This window comes from Rhipicephalus sanguineus, chromosome 2 (assembly GCF_013339695.2).
Source record: "Rhipicephalus sanguineus isolate Rsan-2018 chromosome 2, BIME_Rsan_1.4, whole genome shotgun sequence".
Lineage (NCBI taxonomy): Eukaryota > Metazoa > Arthropoda > Arachnida > Ixodida > Ixodidae > Rhipicephalus > Rhipicephalus sanguineus.
In genome coordinates this window covers 45,691,096-45,713,669 of record NC_051177.1, presented here as the reverse complement: position 1 = coordinate 45,713,669, position 22,574 = coordinate 45,691,096, and the positions used below count along the sequence as shown (strand labels likewise).

At 42.6% G+C, this 22,574-nt stretch overlaps 1 long non-coding RNA gene across 1 annotated transcript; it reads right to left on the bottom strand.

Moving 5' to 3' along the window:
• Nucleotides 1-1,233: 1,233 nt before the first annotated feature.
• On the bottom strand, nt 1,234-19,128 carry LOC119382852 (uncharacterized). Its single transcript, XR_005181575.2, has 7 exons — nt 18,979-19,128; nt 16,436-16,546; nt 15,926-15,990; nt 15,639-15,833; nt 7,925-8,084; nt 6,591-6,797; nt 1,234-2,887 (listed from the first exon to the last, which is right to left on the bottom strand). It is a non-coding gene; the product is annotated as an uncharacterized LOC119382852 (long non-coding RNA).
• Nucleotides 19,129-22,574: the final 3,446 nt, after the last annotated feature.

The following is a 22,574-nucleotide window of genomic DNA, read 5'->3' as shown; positions in this document are numbered from 1 at the left end:
GGCCGCTTGACGGATAGCGACTGCAACGATGCTGCAGCCAGGATGCTAGGTATATATCGGGTGTTGCTATGGGGTTTCCACTGAGCTGCAGTTATTACAACGAAATGTGTATATACGGCGTCGTGGTATCATTCGGCATTGGGGCTTGGCAGAGAGATCGCGACTTCGCGTGTCTCCTCATGTAGCGGTAAGGTTTCACGACTCCCGGATGACACGGGTGTATGACCTAGGGATACAATTACCATAACCAAAAGAAAATGACATACTGCCATGGTAGCTTAGCGGCGAAGCTGTCCCGCTGCTAAGCACGAGGCAACGGTTTCGGTTTTCGGCCTGATGGGGGCGAAATACAAGAACATACGCACACTTAGATTTAGGTGCACGTAAAAAAAGAAAAACAAAAAAAAGGAGCCCTGGGGTTCAAATCGGATTCGAAGTTCCCTACACTCTAAACAGAAAAACGCCCAGATGGGAGTTTTTGGCTTGTCCTCTAGAACACTCCCATCTGTACATCTTTCTATGCCCTCAGAAAGGGCGTAAAAAAATAACTCCCATAAGAGGGCGTGTATAGAGTGTACGTTGGGCATAAATGTTACTCCCTTTGTGTCTGAATAAAATATTTCCACGAGAGACAAAGGGGGTTATGCCGTTCTCATTAGGGAGGTTTTTCGGTGTAATAATGGTGGCATATAACTCCCTTAGATGGGCATTTATAGGGCTTACGTCGGGCATATGTTTTACTCCCTTTGTGCACCAATAAAATATTTTGCGAGGCACAATGGGGGGTTTTATCGTTCTTATTAGGGAGCATTTAAGGCGTAATGCAGTCGTTTCTAGGAGGGGAAATGGGAGTTTTTGTTATTAAGCGAGCACGTTTTTGTTTTGTTTTTTCTTAAGTTTGGGAGTTAATTTGGTGCTTTTAGGGTACTTTAGTTTACTCCTCTGGGGAGTGCTTGCGGTAGTAAACGGGAGTAACCTTTGCTGCATAACTCCCTCTAGAGATTCTATGCCATTTCTAAATTGCCAAAATACAGTCTCGCGAAAACTGAAGCCATGCTAGCATTCTTGCAAAACTGTATCTCGACAATTTAGACATTAATAAAAGCTTTGGGGGGAGGGGGGGGGGCTTTTCGGCAGAAGTGGCGATGCAGAACTTCCGAAAGGGTTCCTGCTTGCGCCGTTGGAGAAGACACACACCAAACACTGACAAAAATATTTATTGTAGGTAAATGTCCAATAGCATATATAATACACGTCTAGTGTTGAATTTCCGGCAGTGAGCACTTCTGCGGACAGAAACATACAAAATGCAGGTATTGTATAGCAGTGCCTTAACTGCCAATAAATGATAAGCCTATATAAATGTAAAAGAAGGTGGCCCTATCAGATATCGATATCACACATTCATGACATTTCTATAAACTGAAACAGCTAATTGCGCAGTACTATGTGTAAAGCACTTTCACACATGACTAGAGATCTGTGCTGTCAACTAAATTGAACAGCAATTTTCACGGCTGCAATTATTCTGTTCACCATGACTTAGCACAATGAAATAAATCGTGGATACCTTAAAAATATATTGAGACAGGTCAACTGATCACAGTTGTTTCATGACAAAAAGACTGACAAACTTGTAAACATGTATACCTTAAATATAACCTATAATATATGGCTACCACATATACCATACGCAAACAATACAAATGCAAATAAGATACCTGTAGTCACCATTTTATCACTCATGATGTCACAACATTCAAAAGTGACTAGGCTTTCTCACTGAATACTCAAGACCTGTGTGGCCCATCTAAAAATTGCAATGGCGGATAAAACATTTTAAAGCAAGTAGCCAACCTGCGAGGCCATGGGCACATTGTTGACATCACAAAATGAAAATTGTTTTTATAAATGCTGCCAGGCATGGTTTAATAATAAAAAAAAATTTAAGAAAGGAAAAATAGACAACCACCCATTTGTAGCCTGAAGCGACAAGGAAATCTATATGGATTTCTCAGAAAGAAAAGCTTTTTAGTTGCCGAAAAATTTGTTCTTTTCTGGGGTCCCAGACCCCGGACCAGGAAAAATTTTTCAGCAACTAAAAAGCTATGAGTTCTGTGGAATCCCGCAAGGTGGAGGAAAGGTTAAGAAAGAGAAAACAGATAACCACCCGTTTGTAACACGAAGCCACAAGGCAATCCATACAGATTTATCCGAAAGAAAAGCTTCCTCGTTGTCGAAAAATTCATCCTGGTCCGGGACCTCGAACTAGGACAAATTTTTCGGCAACGAAGAAGCTTTTTTTTCCCCAAGAAAGCTGCATGAATTTTCTTGTGGCTTCATGTTACAAACAGGTGGTTGTCTATTTTTCCTTTCTTAATCTTTCCTCCACCTTGTGCGATACCGCAGAACTTGTTTGCAATAAAAAAATGTACACATTGGTTGTACAAGTGCACGCCATATTCCACATGCGACACATGGCCAAGGTTTAAGAAAAAAAAACCTTGCACAAAAAAATGCAATCTTAACATTTGTCTGTCATATTTTCTTTTTCACCTCTTCTCAAGGCACAGAAGTCCAAAATGCCAGCTTGCACAACGTACTTGAAGAAAATTGTGAAACTAAATTAATGTTACTCATTAAAAAAACATTTATAAGTTCCAGAGCTTTGACATTCGGCTTCATGTGTGAAAAGTGTAGGAACGCATGCTCAAGGAATGTGAGCATTTTGTGTGCCTTTTTTTGGGTATTCCACATGGAATACCCAAAACGATGGAAACAGGCACGCCATTCCTGCAAGAAGTGATGGCACACTCAAAACGGGCTCCCCGTCAATGTGTAGAGTAAGTCCTTTCTCCACAAGGCAAGGTGTGAGCACGGCTTGTTCCTATGATTGAAGAAAAAAAAAAGAATGCTGTTAAGCGTAATGTAACTTTTAGTGTCGATAATGCTGAACCAAACAAAAAAAAATATTCCTTAGAACTATGCAGAAGAACTGCCTGTTCTGATAAGGTCAGCGAGGCATGAGGGGTGATCCTTTCTAGTTTTCTGCCACTTCATCTGCTTCCCCAAAGTTGAGAATAACGTAACTGAGCATCTTGAAGCCACTCTTCATTTCATGGACCACACTTCTTTGGAAAAAGAGTTCAAACACTGAAAGTAGCTGGCAAAAAAAGATAAGAAAGATCGTTCCCAAAATATTTCCTCCATTTCCAAGTAATTGCACAGCTAATGACACTTACTGAAGCTGATATGCCAGACAGAACAAGGGTTGAGGTCTATTTGTTACAACCATAAGAACAAAAACAGTGCAGCGAGAGAAAGGAAAATGAATGTGCACAAAAAAGGACTTGCTACAGGTGAGAAACACACACAATCTACTGCATCTACACACAATCTACTGTTTCCTTGGGATATATGTTCAATTAACTCTGGGAATGTCATCCTGTGCCAGTGAGGGCCAAGGAAGCAGGCAAACATCTATTAAATGCAAAGCATTTCTCAGCAAACCAAATGCATTTTAACTGCTTCTTCTGTTTATCTATCTATTAAGCTGCGTATGCCAGGGCGCTCTCGTGGTCATCTCCTTACCGTGGCACATACCGAAATTAGCATATGAAACCGTGAGCATATGACAGACACGATTCACAGCTGATGTCTTGAACGAATGAACAGCACCAAAGAACAAGGACAAACAAAAGAAGCTAAAAATGGCACAGGTTCTCATTTGGCTCTTCATTGTCGCAAAAGTGCTTGCAATCCATGTTTAGATAGGACAGAAATTTTGCATCGGCACAGGGATCAGCACATGCGAGAAATCATGGAAGCCTTTTACATGTCACTGGAAGGTCACAAGTGCATCAGCCAACCTTCGGTAGCCTTATCACAGGCAGATGTGTCATATCTCAGGAATAGTTTGCCTCATGTTCATGCATAATCAGCCACTTGGATATTTTTTGTTACTTTTGTTACCTTGTGCATGCATGATGATTGTTTATAATCCTTCTCCAGTTGCTCATTTATTCCGTTCATTTCAGAATAACGCTTTTAGTTGTGAGTTAGCACCGTTGTCTGTCGTTTCTTTCATTCGTCCTTGTTCTTTCGCACTGTTTATTCGTTCAAGATGGAAGTGCACTAACTTGGCCAGTTAAATGTTCTGATGTCACAGCTGATGTCCTGAATAATGTGATGACTGGTCAACTACAGTAAAAGCACGTTAATTCAAACTCAAAGGGGACTATAAAACTGTTCCAACTAAGCGGAGTTCGAATTAGCGTGCGGGCACTAGATTGAACAGATATCATGCCACACCGTGTGGAGAGAACCCAGAGAAGCCACCTCTGGACTCGTTCCCGCAAATTAGGCGATATTACACATTTGTGGCAGGTAATTTCGTAAGTTAAGTTCATGCTCAAACAACCAACAGAATTTATTGATCAGTCAGTGATATGCCAGAAACAAGCAGGGACTTGCATTCACGTGAGCAGTGAGCCTTAATGCCAAAATATACGAAGCTATTTGTGCTCCAAAACACGTTCATTTACATGGCACAGTTAACACAATCAAAATTTAGGGTCTTTCTTTCTTAGTTTACTTATAGAACAATATTGAAATTGTCCAAGGGGACACGGCTAAAGGCAAACACTGCCTGACTGGGCCATGCCACCCATACAGCAGTAGCAGCAGACAGACGACATTTGCAACCATAAAATCATACATGGAAATCAATCACTACAGTTGTTTTACAGATGAAAGTAATGAGTAATTTGGGTGATCATTCTGGGCCGATTTCTGTGAGGAGGAACGAAAGCCAGAGGGCTCCCAGTTTGAATTCACCGTTGTAGATACCAACGCGTTCGAATTATCGGGAGTTTTCCCCGATAGAAATACATAGGGCTGTGCCGGGACCAGGGCGTCAGTTCAAATTAGCAGTAAGTTCGAATGAACCAAGTTTGAATTAACGAGCTTTTACTGTACCTCATTAAACTCTTGCCACCAGCAACATGTGGCACATGCCTGCATACCACAGCCTGTGGTATCACAGGTGATACACTGTCTTTACTAGCGACAGTGAGAATAGACTTGGAAATGTTAACATGATAGTGCTAAAAAGAAAACCATGTGCCGGCATTCAAGGCTTGAGCCAGAATCAAACCCAGGCATTCTGCACAGCATTTAAGTATTCTACCAGAGACACCAGTGCTCCAAGCTCTTTTGGAAAAAGACGCTGCAGAAGCATCATGTCAGGGCAATGCGAATTATGGTTGCAGTGCCTGCGATCCACTTTTATAACAGCGTCGTAACCATTACATATGTACTGCTGCGACTCGGCAAGGTACGGTCAAGCATTGCTCAAATACGCCAGTCATCACAACGCAGTGTGCACTTAATTGCAATGAAAGTGACATCTACGTTGTAACATGAGTGACAATGTTACATAGAACCATGAGCTCACATTATTCTTGTCATTACCGATGAATCGTACTTTTCCTACACTCACGTCTTCCAATGCCAATTTTAGTGTCTACCAAGGAGACATGATCACAAGAGTACCACGACATAGGGGGGCAGGTAGATAAGTAGGCAGATGAAACAGTCAAAGTGCCTGTGGTTCGTGAAGAAATGCGTTGCATTTAAAAGAGCGCACAGAAAGAAAACATGCTGCAAGTGGAAGCTGCATCCACCACACAAACATGTAGTACACGCCAAGCAGGTGAATAATAGGAACTGGGCTCAGGTCGTGCATGCATCAGCATTTTTTATATACTTTCATTTCACTATTAATTATTGTATTTAACTATCAATCATACATAATCGTGTAACCATGCTTCGCTTGGATTCACTGACTGCATTTTTACAGTTGCAAATAAACGTTCAAGCTCCTGGTCTCCTCCTTGCTTATTATATATTCAATCCTCAAAGTTGGCAGTATTAATGCCAAATGAGGATTCATCCTTGGTATTATTGACAGGAGGATAGCAATAAAGTAAACTGGAGAACCTGAACATGGTGGATATTTCAGTAAAGCACAACACGAATTTGAACAATGTGCATTTGGCTGCTACATGCAGAAAGCTGCCTTTTCATCCAGTTTGACTGCACTTTAGCTTATTTCAAATGACAGTTTCCTAATCCCTTCTTTGGCATCATTGTTTTCGCCTTGCATGAACAGCCAATAAATATATCAGCCAGTATTTTAAGGAGTTGAAGATATCCCACATTTACAAGGCAAATGAAGTTGTATGAATATTTGGACTTATCCACATTGCTGCACTGACTAAAGCACATGTCTTGGTGATTGGATGAACGCTAGGTACTCTATTTCCTAAACCATGATTCTGCTTTTTACTAATGCATTGCAGTATCAGTCGATTGTTGTGCTCTGGTCTACATCCTTTATCACTGTTGAGAAGGTTTGACCCAGTACTCATCCCGAAGTACCATTCAGTTTTCATATCAGATTTCATCACTGCAGCATAAACCCATGTTATCCTGTGATAAAAATGACACTGCAATTACTGCCTGAGATACACAGGAGCCACTAAAACAGACAAACAAAAAAGAAAGCAAAGGGTCTTGCTCGAACTTACCAATGCCTCAGTTCCAAGAAATGGAAACAGTAAAAGAGCATCCGACAGGGTGAGGCTGCGAAGCTCTTTATGCCTGTCCAGTGCTGTTGCCCGCAACCTTGGCCTTCCTGTTGCTTTATCATGGCAGGCTGCATTATTCTGGAGCCTTTCGTTATGAATTTGCAAGGACTCAACGGTTTCTCCATATGTAGTAAGATGGCTGCAGTCCTGAAATGCAAGAAATATAAAATGAAATCGTGCAGTGCAACTACAAGAATGCAGACAATCACTCATCCAAAAATTCAGCAGGTCCCACACATCACGGGAATCTGTTTCATGCGAAGCAGACAGCAAGCAGCTGTCTATGCTGCATTTTTTTTTGGCTTTGTGTGGAGCATTGCGAGGTGGACTGCCACGTTTTTGTAAATGAAGTAGTTGTGTGCAAATCGTGCTCTTACTGGGCAGGCTGACTACATTGACGTTTAATGGGCCTGAGGTAAAGTCAGCACTCATGTTAGAGCAAGGACCTCTGTTTTATTGAAACGAAGCGCACGCCATGGTGCGACTCACATTTTGCATTGCTCGACCCCGGAGCAATACCCTTACGAATGCTACATGTGATATTCACAACATCACACGCTACGATGTGACACTGCGAATATGATACGTAACATTCTTTAGTGTATTCTCCGCATGCAAATTCGGCACTCAGCAGCTTTGGACTTTATTGCGTGCGCAAAGCCACAAAACTCAAACAACGCAGAAGCTGTTGAATGCCAAGAGCTTTCAGCCGCAGTCCTCATGCTGACATAAAAATTGATTGCTATGTCGCGATGAACAAACAATCAGTTGCCAAACATTTTATCAGAGAAAAAAGTACCGTCAGATACGTGGTGGTGTTGGTGGTGGCGGCGGTACGTTATAAGGGAGGGGTGTAGAGCACACTTCAGGCTAATTAAACACTGGAGTCTTGTGCCATGGTCACAATGTGAATGCAGTCACAGGATGACTAATGCGGCTTTTACACTGCTCTTATGCAAAGAAATACAGGATGTACTTATTTGTCAGAAAATGAAAGTGTATTAACGTAACAGGCATTTGTTTATTGTTTTCTTGATACTTTCAATAACATGGCACTCTGTTAATTCGGTCATTTTTTTGGTCTGATGATATCCAAATTGATGAGCTTTTATTGCACAATGTAACTAATTTATTTTTCCTGCATTTGTCACTTTAGTTATTTAAGAAATCTGCTGCCACAACGCACTAAATAATAGCGCAGCACCAGTGGTACTGCAGCTGCTACACCAAGATACCATCAGAAGATGTAAGAAATATTTTTCAAAGCAACTCACAAAAAGACGGCACAATTTGTTGTTTGCCACTTCTTCAGATGGTGCCTGCATTTGCTTTGGCAGACAGCGTTTCTTTCGAATTAGCATTTCCTCCGAGAAGTTTTGTAGCTTTTTTCTTGTGTTGTTGGAACTTGTTCCTCAGGGCCATCACCCATGATTCCTGTAAAGTTTTAAACACATACATTAATAACAATCATTGAAAAATTCATCAGTGTTGCAGGTGTACACAGGGAACTAACTACACAAATGATATAGCTGACGGCACCATTATAGCACCAAACTTGAACAGAACTAATGAACCAGACACCATGTAGGGCCCAGTATGCACGGTTTTATGTTGCTGAAAGAAACACTGAACAAAATTTTTGCCCCCTAGATTCTCAGCCATACTGAAAGATTGGGTGCCACATTCTGTAGCCACAACCTTCATTTCAGGCAGAAACTGATGGAAAAGAATGAATTGAATGAGTTTTTCACAAACTGCTCCGTGCAGCGGCCATGCTGTGAACTAGAGGAGGTGATGCTTAACGCCCCTGGCAATGGGAGTGCCAACTTTGCCAGCCGTTGCCTGCATCTCTCAACTGGCTCTGCTTTCACTATGGTTCCTAGAGCCCGTATGATCGGCACCGACAGCGAACAACGCTCTTGGTTGGGGTAAAGGCCCGAACGGGTGTGGCACACCTCAGTGCCTTTGTGAAAGCTGTTGAGTGCGATGCAGATGAGAGGCGGAAAAAGGGAGGTAGCAGAACCAGAACAGGAAAACATGCACCTCTCATTCGCCAGGAAGGCATTTAATCTCACAGCAGTCGATGTGCCCCTCTCACTCTGACGTGCAGCTGTCACGCACTGTTAATCCACCAAAACTACACCCAACTGTTTAAAATATGTGAAATAAAATGTTTATCTGAACACTAGCACCTTTCAAGTGGTATTTTGTCATTTTTTACCTATTTTTGTTAAGCATTGCTTTAAGAGCTACATTGGGTTCATCACATATCAACTAGCTAGCCCATCTATCGTCCTTTTTCTGCACTGAGCATGACTGTACCGCTATGACGAGCATTCTGAAATTTTTATGGCAAATGTATCATAAATTTGGAATGTCCACACGCAATTTTCACCAAAATGAGAGCGCACGTCACTTCTGTATCAACATAAATACAAATTTTGCTCTACATGTTACCGTAGATCCCACCTAAAGCATCAAAACAAAAAAAATGGCAGCACCTATAAAAAAAACAGGTTAAATCATAAACAGCAATTTGATCTGCAATTTGAAGGGTCCTTGTTTCAAGAATGTCTGTGGCAAACTGGTAAATATGTGGTGGCGCTCCAGCTTATGACACTCCTGAAATGGTGAAGGCTATATCATTGTACTTGAAAAGCTGAGACAAAGAATTAGGTGGTTAACTGTCACTTAATGATGTAGCAAAACTTTATGCACGAATGGATGCCTCATTGCTTGTAGAGTGGCAGACAGATGTTGCGAAAATAGCAAAGCAGGCTGGCATAATGCAGGGCATATTCCCACCTAAAATTTATGAAAATTAAACTAAATGTTGCAGTTTGATGCGTCCAAACCACAATATTATTATGTGGCACACCCAAATGGTGGGGAGTCCAGATTAATTCGGACCCCCTGGTGTTTTTTAACGTCTGTCTACATTGGTAGAGCATCGGGGCGCATTGCACGAAGGCTACAGGTTCGGTCCCTGCCAGCGGCAAGTTGCCTTTTGTCCACTTTACTTTCTTCGCATCTACTATATTGCGATTACCGCAATGCACTTAAAGGGACACTAAAGGCAAATAACAATTTATGTCAGAGTGAAAGCCCAATGTATGACAACTTCTAAAACGGCAATATCATCAACAGCAGTGCCCTACTTACCGAGAAATTAAGCTAAATGTATCACATAATGAGCGCCACGAGTGGGACATTTTCGAAGTGATCCCGGTGACGTAGGGAAGTCGGCCTACAATAAATCGCTAGTAATCAAACTAACAGCAGTAAAAAAAGAACATTCCGAGCATCAAAAGACGTAATAAAATGCTGTTTGTTCGTTTCCACTTGATTCATGGAAAACAAAACCTCCGTGGCGTTGCCATTGGGAACGGCGCGCGTGGTTCAAAGGTTCCGTTTTCGCCGAACTCTGCCTCGCCCGTCTCAGTGGTAGTTTCGGGATCGCGTACTGCCGTGCGTGTTTTGCGCGCTCGTGAAAGTCGCTGTAACAGAAAGTTCGACAAAATGCCACATGCGTGTGATATTGCCGGATGCCCGAATGGTGCACAACGCCAGTGCTGCAGCAAGGAAACCGGTGTGTCTTTTCACTGGGTGCCGCGGAATGAACCCTTACGCTCGAAGTGGCTTAGTGTCATGACATTGCGCCAGTGTGCTAAACAGTCAAAACCTCTGCGTGTGTGCTCGCTGCACTTTCGTACTGAGGATTACGAGACCAACCGCAACTTGGTGACGGCTTTGAATGTGCCCATCCGAGCAAGTCCTTGCCGCAGCGCCGTTGTTGCTACTGTGGGTCCCGCTACTTCCGCTCGGATGCTACTAGTGTCGGCGGCCGCGCAGTAAAAGCGGGGCAACGTTGGGCACGGCAGCAGTGACGTATGAGAGTCGTATTTTCAGGCGGGAGATTTGAAGCGCGCTAACGCGATGCGGACCACTAAAAACGTGATTTTATTTCAAAATAAGCACTTCCTTGGCACAAAAGCAGCGCTACTAGGTTTCTGGACCGCTATTTCAACAATCAACGTCGACTTAATATTTGCCTTTAGTGTCCCTTTAAAGCAGTACAGTTAACACCCCCTATACCTTCTTTGGCTTCATTATCTGCTGGTCTTTATCAAGGTTGAATCTGAGCACATGGCTTTTGCATTTTAACCCCTAATGAAATGTACCCACCACAGACGAGACACAAGTTCTGCATTCTCGTTCATAACAATGGTACACGTTCATAACAATGGTACACGTTTACCACAAAACTGCCCCAGCAGGCACACCTTTTTTTTTTTTTCATTCTTAAAGGGACTGTCTACCGCTCGGAAAAAATTTTCTGATTGTGGTGAAAATGAGAATATCGTTCGTCGCATCGGCAGCCACGAGGATGCTTTTGCCCCATAAAAGAGGAATTATATTTTTAATTTGATGTTGAAAACCGTGAAAGAATGACCGCTAGCGTCACCCAACGGCGATGTGGTTCAATCTACTGGTATGACAAGAAATCCACGCAGGTAGACTCATTTTGCTTAAAAACAAACATGTATAACTTGAAATTGTATTTTACGCACTTGAGGCACCCTTCGGTTGCGTCAGAGAGTAATTTTTTGCTTTTTCTTTCTCACGCATCCAAAAAGGCGCTTGGTGGCGCTGCTTGCGGCGCCATCTTCGATTTCGTCTGCTTCAACTCATGCGGTAGGCCATGCAGCTCTCTGCGCTGATCGTACTGTGCTGCTGTATTGTTGTTAGGATGTCTCACATGTGCTGCGCTGTGAAGGCGCGCATTTATTGATCGACTTGGCTTGGATTGCGGCAGCTGTTTTCGGGAGGAGCCCGGGCAGGGGGCCCGGGCTCCTCCCGAAATTTTGATGACACATGGTGTTTTATCAAAAATAAATCATGAAAGTGGCCGTTTTTCTCAAATAGTTTCAGCAAGTGGGCCTCCCTCGAAAAAATTTCCTGGCTACGGGCCTGACCCCAGATATTATTATTTATGATTGATCTTCTTGTGTAAAGACTTCAATGTGTAATACATGTTGCATTATTAAGCTAGGCCACCGCCTCTTTCACATTTAGTATAATGCCCACAGACATGGCATTATACTAAACCACTGGTAAAATGCCACTTTTCTCCGCAAAACTTCAGCAATATTAAGTTTGGGGCTTAAAGGGGAGATATTGAACAAAAATATGGAAAAATTATGAAAGCATCGTATATTCCCTCAGAAGACACAACTGTTTGGATAAACAGTCAATTTCAGGTATTCTTCCAAGTTTCCCATGGTGAATCGACATTAGCTTGGCGTCAGGCTACAGTACTAATTTTGGTGACTACATGCAGCAGTCTGGCTAGTTGTGATGTTGGGTACCAAAATTTCCAAAATGGCCACTTGTGTGTCACTGAAACACCCGAAATTGTCACTCATGCCCCACTAACGAAGCCACGGTGTGAAGTGGTTATGAAAATATCACATCTTGTGCTAGCACATGAGGTGAAGTGGTCATGCAAATATCATGATATCTTGTGCTAGAGCATGAGGAGAAGCTCACACCGTGTTTTGACGCACGGGTACAGTAGGAACCAAAACTAGCTTTTAAAAACATACTATAATTATTTCTTCAGGATGGGCTTCTAGGCTCTTGAGGGCTTGGCTTTTCATTTGGCACAAAGAAAACGACAACTGAAAATTACTGTATGAGTACCCCTTTAGACCATTAACCAAATCAGTAACGTGGTAGTCAGACTAGTTTTATTTTGACAAGGCTGCACGCTGCAGCCAGCAGCGCTTTTACGTATCAAAGTGCGCGAGGCAGATAGCGTTTGCTGTCTCTAGAAATACTCCCACACGAACACGGTGGTTACTTTTGTTATTTAATAATTTATGGAGCAGATGGCACCAATAGTCTCTACAAAACTTTCTTGCTCTGCCTGCTCGCACATTAAATGCATTCGTTCTCCCTGTCTTTGAATATCGGCAGCTTTTCGTAGCTGCATGTGGCCGTCTTCCTCGCTGTATCGCCCTCACATCGGACGAATTTCTGCTCGGACTGCCCTCGCGGACATGTGCACATGTGCAAACGTGTATTAGTGGCAAATAAAATTCCACAGTAGGTTTTGGGTGACACTACGCTGCAATTTCAGATTCCCCTCCCTCAATTTTACAAACTTCCTGATTCAATTAAATAATTCGAGCCCCTTCGTCACTTCAATAAGTCGAGTTTCAACTGTATTTTACATACATATACTCAAATACTTGACAACCAATGCTGTTAAATTTTTCCACTTTGGTGAGCATGAGCCTAAAGTTCCTTTGGTTTAGTGCATGTTCTCGAGTGGCTCGCTATATTCTTGGTACCCATTTATAAAATTAACTAATTACCATGGGCCAAACCTAGGTCATGCTACCATTTACTTTCATTATCTTATGAAATGCTTGCTAGTGAATGTAAGAAACTCTTTACTGTGAACCTTTTATGTTCAAATTCTCCACAACATTGTAAAATCTCAAGGCAGCAGTCTTCTAACGATCCAACCAGATTGTCTAGCTTGCTTTCACTGTGCAACTAGGGGCCAACTGCAATAAAATCTCATTTTCTTTAAATTTGTTATGAGTGACCATTATTTACCACTAAAGCCATCTTGGTAAGCCTGTAAAGCTGATAACCGTATATTTCTTGTTAGCTGCCTAAAACAGTTCTTAAAGGAGCACCCCCAACACAAAAATTTTGCACCTTCTTTTTTCTGTTGCAATAAGTAGATAATAATCCACTTATCACGGCTGGAAAGCTCGTTTGCTCGAGCGCACCAGGGTTAATTATTGGGAAGCGTTTTATACCGCCCAGTCGCAGTTTCCGTTTCAGAGAGTGCGGAGCGAGATGGGACCTAGAGTGGTTTTCATGTAAACATAAGTTGGCTACGTGAGGACAAAAAACCGCGTGCACGTGAGCACCGCCTTGACAGCTCTTTTCAACGAAGGCTTCAACGAAAAATATGTGACCCCCTAAAAATGCACTGCCGAGGCAAGGACACCAGCCTTTGTACTCCCGTGCAAACCTGCCCCCTCTTTCCATTGAAAAGGTCTGCTAGGAGACAGCGCTCACAAGGATAACGGCAGCCAACACAAACTCGTGACGCAGGTGGCGGTTGGTTGTTTACAAGGAAACCAGAAGCACGTTTCACTTGTAGTGCCACGACACATACTTTGAAATTGATTTTAAATAGTTCTAGGCTGTATTATCCATTGATATTTTGTAGATGATGCATGTGTGTCCACACAAATCTATCCCACAAGTTATCTCGCCTTCAAAATTTTGTGTCAGTACTCCTTTAAGTAGGCAATCCATGCACATGGTGGTTGTCATTATGACATAGGTCCCAACATGCTGGTTGTGATGTGCTTCAGCACCTTCATATCTCAGAAGTCACGCTTAAAAGGAATCCGGCAATTTTTCGATATTCACCAGTTTCAATAAAACTTTCAAATATGTTCTCTTCGGTACCTTGATGATATGTGGCAAATTGTACAACCGTGAGTAATTTAGTTTTCAAGAAAACAAATTTTAAAACTTGGTAGCCAATTCCGGAATCACACTTGTAAACGCGGGCTGCCCTGCGTATGCCAACGTAACGTGCCTACTCTTTTCCAGCCCCGCCTCGTCCAGCACATGCAGTGTGTGCTTTCTACGTGGCGACGACGCGAGCACAGTTGTTCGGTTTTGTCAGCTGCACAGCATGTTAGTCGTCGCTGACATCGGGTCTTACAGTAAGCACGCACAATATTGAGCAACGAGGAGATCGATGCGGGAGATGTCAGCTACATCATGCGCCGGCGGGTCGAAATCAAAAGGCGATGCTTCCGCGCTCAGATAGTAGCTGTGATCATCGTTGAACTTGTCACTGGCAAGTTCAGACAGGCTGGCACAGCTTGATTCCACGTCGGATGACACTACCAGCTTGCTTTTCGTGCGATAGGAGAAGCCCGTGTGCTATGTTTACACCCTGGCTAGTCGTGGCAGCGTGCAGCGTATTTCGTGACGTCATCGCATACCCGCCACGGAGCAGCTCCCTGTTTCAGTTTTGACTGATCTTTTAATGTCTATTTAAAATTATTGAGGAGTCTCTCAGCAAAATGAACCACCCTAGCTGATACAGGACTTCTATTACTATTTGAAAACGGCACCATCTCAATATGGTCCAAAATGCACTGGAGTTTCCCTTTGAGGGCTCCTCTACGAACTCCAAGCTGATGTATTAAATTTCGTCTGGCCCTCTTGCTCGCGGGCCACTTCTCCGCCTCTGACTTCTCTCTACATTCCAAACTCCATGTAGCCTCGCCTATTCCTGTACCCTAATACTTATTAAACTCAGTTAACCCCCGATAACAGAAGCCCGGTGTTTCATCGGCCACTGAAAGAAGTCGTAACAAAACACTAACATCAACTTGCCTATATGCAAGCAAAACTGCAACCATGTCACAAAGCCTGAAGTCAACTCGTTACATTGCCTCAATTTTCGCTGGACAACTACAATGGTGGGGTCACTGAAGAGCATATACAAGCTGCAATAGCCAAACAATCGATGTGACATTCCCATGCACTTGTTGCTGTGTGCAGAGCATGCATCACAGTTTTCTAAGGTCCCATGCGCGCTCGAGCTTACAATCAAGCACACTTCTGAATGTTCTTCCACAGATTTGATACAGCCTCAAAGCTGCTTAACTGCCACATCAGTGACAAGAACATTTCATAACTTCAACGTTATGCTCAAACGATGCTCAAGACTTTTTTTTTGGCTCTCAATTGACAACAGTATGGTTGCAACCAACAAGTGCACAGCTGTTACAAACTAGGAGAAACAAAGGCAACCACTAAAACTTCTATAATACAATTTTAGTTCCCTACAGCTCATTCATGAAGAGCAGTTGAGCCACTGAATAGTTAAACTACCAAATTATAGCTAAAGAAAAGAAGCATACATGGAGTGCTTACCATGCGATCTTGATGTATGCGCCAAAGAGCTTGTCAACTATGGCACGGCGCACAGCGCCATTTATTTGTATTTTTCTCCTCAGCACCTCGTCGTAGTGCCCAAAAGAAGGGAGCACAAAACCTAAAAAATCCCGTTCCTTTTCCAGTGGCACCGACTAGATGGACTGCACGTTTTGTGCGTTTTCTGTCACGGCACTGCAAAATAACATACAGAGTGCTTTAAAATTGAAGTTATGAAAAAATTAGCAAAAACTGATTCTCTACATGTCTGTCACATGTAACAATACCTCTGCTCGGCCATTTCCACAGCTCCTCCTGCACTCTGCACAAAAGTCAACGCAGGGCTGGCACCCTGCAAAAGGGAAACTTATGTTGTAACTCCTCAAAAAGCAAACATGAGGTAACGCGAAGTGGGTTAACAGACATTTGGGAAGACAAAAAGATAGTTAAGATGTGAATACCGACTGCAGCAAAGGAGCTGTTGATTGCTTTAACATTGTGAGTCCATGTACACACATGAAGCCAGACAATTCTACCGAATGCCAAAAGCCACTGTGTTGGTGTCTGGTTTTCCTTAAATTTATGGCATTTGCTTTTTGGCACTGGATATTGTAAAAGTACACCTGCCACAATTTACTCAGTTCCTAAATTTTATTTTGCTTGTTTGATCCTGTTCTCGCTAAATATTGTATGCCAATTCTTTGTAACATTCCACATTGTAAATTACACCGTGATAAAACCCCTGCTTAGAATTGCAGAAAACAAATGAGATATTGCCAACCTGCAACAGTACTCACATCAACATGAAGGCCTTGTTTCCGCGCCAATTTTATTTTAGCCTTGTTTGGGACGTCACTTCCTTCCTCAAGATCAACATAGTCGTCTAGCTCTTCATCATACATTTGGATCTGTTAAATCAACATGTTAATGTAGCAACTTTCTCCGAGTGCACTTCAGTAGCCCACGTTGCAAAATCAGCACAAAATTACAGGAAAACGCGTAAATCAGCATGCAATGACTGGCTGAAGCTTCAAAAACTCAATAAGTTGAATACATGTTACAGCAGAAGATCAAACATGGTTTGTTTGTCTCACTGGGCCGCGCCGTGATATACTGATAACATGTATAGCTATCACTAGGGCTCCGTGTTTTCGGTTGTATCCGAATAAATGCGATAAACATTCGCCGGTAAAATTTTTGACAATTCGGATTGATCCGACAAACTCCGATTTCAAGGGCCAATATGACCTGGACCAACACCAACTTGCCCAACTTTTTATTATATTGTCCGTTCTTTATCCACAGGGAGAGTTCTAAGCGCTCATTGATACATATTCTGGTTCGACCGATTTAAAGTTTACCGCGCGTATACCTGTATTATGCAACGTAGCTGTATTGTGCTCCGACTCAGCTTCCTACATGCAGAAGCTTCACAAGGACTTGCAACTCTCCAACCCTGAATTCAAGGCGCTTCACTTCAAAGATCCATGCCACGTACTCAGCAACGCTCTGGAGGATGGAATCAGGACGAGCTCGTTTAACGTAGTTCAAGATTTTGTTGTGCCCTTCCTGCCCTGTTAAAGTCGTTGCAGGAGCTGCACCTTAAGTTTGGTCTTGTGTGCTTGGCCATGGGCATGTCCTTCAGTCGCTTAAAACCGTATGTCCGTCGAGGTGGTTCTCTTTTTATGAAGCTCTAGAAGATATTTTGGACTACTGGCGCGCCATTTTGTCTTTATTGGGAAACGACAAAGCCAACGGAACGAAGTGTGAGAAGCACAAGAGTCTTATTTCATCGCCTGAAGCTGTACACGACTTGCTTGTTAAGATGAGGTTTCTGAAGACCAATTCGTGTGCCGTGCTCTCAATCATTAAGGAACTTGAGGCAGAGGAAGTAGGCAGAGGAACTTGAGAGTACCCTGGCACACCAAGTTTATCCCATACTGGGGGTTCGTTTGCACGCACTCATCAGTCAATGGCGTGATCCAACCAAGGTCTTCGCATCAGATGTCACAAGTCTGTTCGACCTCCTTGACGAGAATGACCGCTTAATGACTGTCGCAAACATTCACAATACTACGCTGCTGTCGCCGAAAAGTGGAGACAGACATCTGAAAGCAACCTGTGCGATCAACTCCAGTACAGCAAAGAATCGTTTTGATACTGTGTTCAAATTGTGAATCCAAATGTGAAGCATGAGCTGCCCTGTGCGTTCCAAACATAATATGCGCCTATTTTTCAATTGGTGCTTCTTGAAACTGACGACATGAGCCAGCTCCTGAGTGTTTTTGCGAACTATCAGTGCTATGAAATATGTAACATTGTTGAATCCCTGTCGTTTTGGAGACTTCACACATGTCCAATGGCCAGTGCTTTCTCCCAATGTGCTGCGTCTTCTGGCACTTCCTGTTTCTAGCGCTAACGTTGAAAGGGCGTTTTCAAAGCTGAGAGTCGTCAATCGAAAGGAGCGCGCTTCGATCACTGACAGCAACTTCGCAAAGTATGCTTGCGTGTTTTACAATAAGCTTTAAGCTAAGGTTGTTATACACACAAATGCAGGTGTTTTGTGTTGAAGTATTTCGCTTGTGCATATATGTTTTTGCGCATTCAAACCTTCTAGAAAAAATAAAATGTGCTTCGTGAGTTTTGATATTTTAGTATTTATATATGAATTGATCTAAAATTTTGGAGTTTTGAGAATAATGAAAAACTCCGAACTTCGGAGAACTGGAGATTTACGAGAAATAACCTCCGATAAACGCCGAATTACCGCCAAAAATATAAACTCCGATAAACACCCGCCGACTTTCAAGAAATATAAACACCGAAAACACAGAGCTCTAGCTATCACGCATCTAAGCTGCGGGGTACAAGGAGATTAAAGAACATGCGCGCTCTCATTTGCACACACACATACATTACTCTGACTTTTTGAAACGAAAAATTCCGAATACAAAAGTTTGCCTAAACCACGGCCTAACTATGAAAAATAGCGAAAATATGTTGGAGCCTAATCAAATAGCTAATTCAAAAGAACAATTACGCACTCTTAAAGAACGAACACGGTCACTAAAATGTATGGCGTGACGTTCCTTCATAAAGCAGCGAGCTTTTTCTTCGTTTTGCCTTCAGCTATATTCACGTTGCAAGTCACTCAACAGAACCAAGCATAAAACGACAACGGTTTCGCTAGTCTCTTTAAACTTCAAAAAGGATTACCAAAGAGCCTGAATCACTTTGCACGCCACAGTGGCAGTACGCGCCAGAACTGTTATGTATGCATGTAGTACATCTCACGACTTATCGGCACTAAGCAAGAAACGAAAGTTTGATTAAAACTTACCAAGGTCTTGTCATGTATGTTGGTTAAGGAAGCGAGAGCATCCATCAGTTCGCCGTAGGCACCGTTAGGGAGTGAAACTTTTTTCCGCTGGCCATCCTTCAGCACGACGAGGCAAACGCATCCTGCCATAACTTCCAAAACGCGCACGCATGGGTTGGTCAGAGCGGGAACGAAAACATGACGAAAAGGCGCCAAACCATACAACGCACACAACGCGCATGCGCGCCCCACGCCACAGCGACCACAGCGCCAATGATTCAAAACAACGCATGGCCTTCGAAATCGAAATTGGATTTCGGTCGCGCGAGTGTTTGCATGGCCTCTGAGACTGGTGTCGCGCTCCCGGCTTTCTTTGATAGCGGTCGATTAGGTCGTAATGTGTCGATTAGATCGTAACTTTACTTTGATGAGTTTGAACTCTACAATCCAATTGGAAGCAAACGTGAAAAGCATAAAGTCCTGGCTGGTTATCTGACAGCTCTAAATTCCCACCCCAATTTCGCTCAAAAGTTGACAGCAAATATCTTGTTCTTCTTGTGAAAACTGCCACTGTAGCAAAATTCACCTTGCACAAGATTATTCAGTCACTGCTTGAGGACCTTCAGCAGCTAGAATTCCATGGACTTGAGATAGATGGACAGTTTGTTAAAGGGTCCCTTCGTTATATGTGCGGAGATTTTTTTGATCGGTGATGGAGATAAGTTGTCTAGCCATCAGATAGGTGATTTTCGTGAATGCTTTTCATCAGGGCCTATCTGCCGTTTTTGTTTGGCAAAGACAGAACATATTGGTGAGAAGGGCATGAAGAGGATTTCATAATCAGAACAAGGGAAATGCATGCTCAACATATCAACCTAATTAAAACAGATTCAAACCTCAGCAGTGTCAATGGTGAAAGCTGTCTAAGTTCACTTAAGTCATTTGATGTGAAAAAAGGCCTTCCACCAGATGTTATGCATGACCTGTTTGAAGGAGTGATTTCTTTTGCCATGAAACATATTGTACGGCACATTATATCACATTATCAATCAGTGTTTGGCACATTATAGCACATTATCAATCAGTGTTTGGCACATCAGCCATTAATTGTTTTTTTTCGTTTTTTCTCATTATTTGAGGGGGATATTGTTGCAAAGAGAAATGATGCATACAATGTGTACCTCTTGCTGTCTGCCTTGGTTGACGTTGTTCTTGCACCTCATGTGTGCAGTAGTGCAGCTGCACAATTGCAAGTACTCGATGATTTTTACACTGCTTTTAGGGAAACTTTTCCAAATATAAACGTTATACCAAAAATGCACTACATGATTCATTATCCGAGGCTTCTTCTTTTGTACGGGCCTTTGTGCAGGCTCTCCTGTATGCACTTTGAGGCAAAGCATAAATTTTTCAAGTCCATTGCAAGGAAAACTCGTAACTTTAAGAGCATTTGTGAAACCCTGAGCCGCCGACATCAGATGAAGCTTATGTATACTCATTAACCCAACCGTTAGAATCTGTGGCTGCCATAGGCACAGTAAGAATAGACGTAAACTCATTGCCAGATCTTTGGGAAGACAGACTGCAGGAGCTTGACATGCCTGTGAAAAATATGCACAGGGCGACATCTATCACAGTGTGCGAAGAAAAATCAGTGTCTGTTGTGTGCTACCTGTATTTATAGCAGATGATGACCTTCCACACTTTGCCCAGGTCACGTTGATTGTGGCTTGTGACCAAAAATATTTTGTTTTCACTTCGTACCGTGAGACAAACTATTTTGATGACCACATGCATGCCTTTGTTGTGGAAAGCACAACTCACAATGTCATAGTTGAAGACTTTGGACATCTGTTTTTGACCTGTTAAGCCTGTACAAAGTAAGGGGCAACAACTATGTCACCCCTCGCTATGCTTTTTTTACCAGTGCAGGCTGTGACTTCTAAAGAGAACAACAGAGTAATTAAATAGGCATGTACTTTGAAAATAAATGGTCTAAAGGGCAGCACAAGCAGGTGGCAAACAGGAGTGTTCACTGTTCCTTGTTCAAGCTGAACAAGCAGTCGCTTGTACCACCTTTCCTTCTCTATATTCTTATGACACTATTGTAACAATTAGCTTGGTCTCAGACCTAAAATGCCTTGATTGTGTGGTAAATCACAAAATGTAGGTACAAATATGACTAGTTCACTTGAGGCAGTAGTATAAAAAATACTTGAAGTTTGAAGTTTACTATATTTCCTTCTTATACAGGAAGAACATCGTGTCATGGTGGTAGTGCTTAGCCCAATGATATTTTAATCTCTGTGTACGACTAGAGTTTTCCAAGGTGTGCCCATTGACTGTGGTATGTGTTATTGCAATTGGTGTCATGCACATAGGTCGGCAAACTCACTCATGAGTCGACTCACTCAGACTCGCTCAGACTCAGATCGGCCCGTGATCTGAGTCTGAGTGAGTATGGGTGAGGATTGAGTTTGAGTCCGTGTGGGTCCCGTTGAGGAAATTTTTGGTGATTCTGAGTCCGAGTGAGTCAGGTTGAGGAAAATATTGGTGAGTCTGAGTGAGCTCCACCTTTTATTGCCGAGCTATGGTCCTATCTACTCATCTTCAGCATTACTATCAGCCTTATATCGGCTTACGTTTGTAGTCAAATCGATTCGCACATATGTCAACGCACTCACGTTCATGCGCCACATCAATATTTATTGGTCAGAGACGTGAATTGGGAGGGGTGCCATGACCTCCCCCCGCAAACTCTTCACTGAAAGTTCTTGATAAAAATATCTCATGTGAGTCGGGTATTTCATAAAAATGTCCTTACTGGATTACTGGATTAATGATAGCTTGTATTTGAAGGTATAAGATCAAAAGGCGTATCGTAGAGCACTGATTATGTGAGATATTGGCATTAAATAGCATTGACACCAACATCTAAAAAAAGGTAGTTTTACGCTTATGGACTCCTGAGTCGACTCACTCAGGCTCACTCAGGCTAAAGTCAAGCCGTGAGTCTGAGTCTGAGTCCAGCTGAGTAAAACGCTCATGAGTTGAGTCCAGTGAGTCCGGTTGAGGAAAATTTTGGTGAGTCTGAGTCCGAGTGAGCCCTCAGAACAGAATATATATTTGCTGAGTGAGTCTGAGTGCACTCCAACTTTTTTGCTGAGCTATGGTCATGCATGTGGCAGCTACATTTAAAGAGGAGCTGCTAAGTGAACTTCTGTTGTATTAAATATCGTTGTTCATGATAAACTGTAGATGCTTGAAATGTAATGATCAATAAATGTGATTGTGCTCGTGTGTCTTTTCTCTTTTTTGTATTATTGCGTCATGCTGGTTTCATTATAATTATGTCCAGAGTTTTTAAAATGATAATCAATTTGTGTTGTATTGAATTACAATAAGTCCACATTAGGTGTCAGCTAGGTGTTTGCACAGCTATGATGGAAGGGGTTGAAGTCAGGGTATGCTTGGGAGGCCGGCTCCTCCTGCATTTTTGATGGGGGTCTCGCCCTGCCCTCGGCAGGTCAACCGTAGCACTACAGCACCCATTTGAAAAGTGTTGGAGTTGATTTGTTTGGCATAGAGCCTCGTGCAGGGAAATTCTGAACCATCAA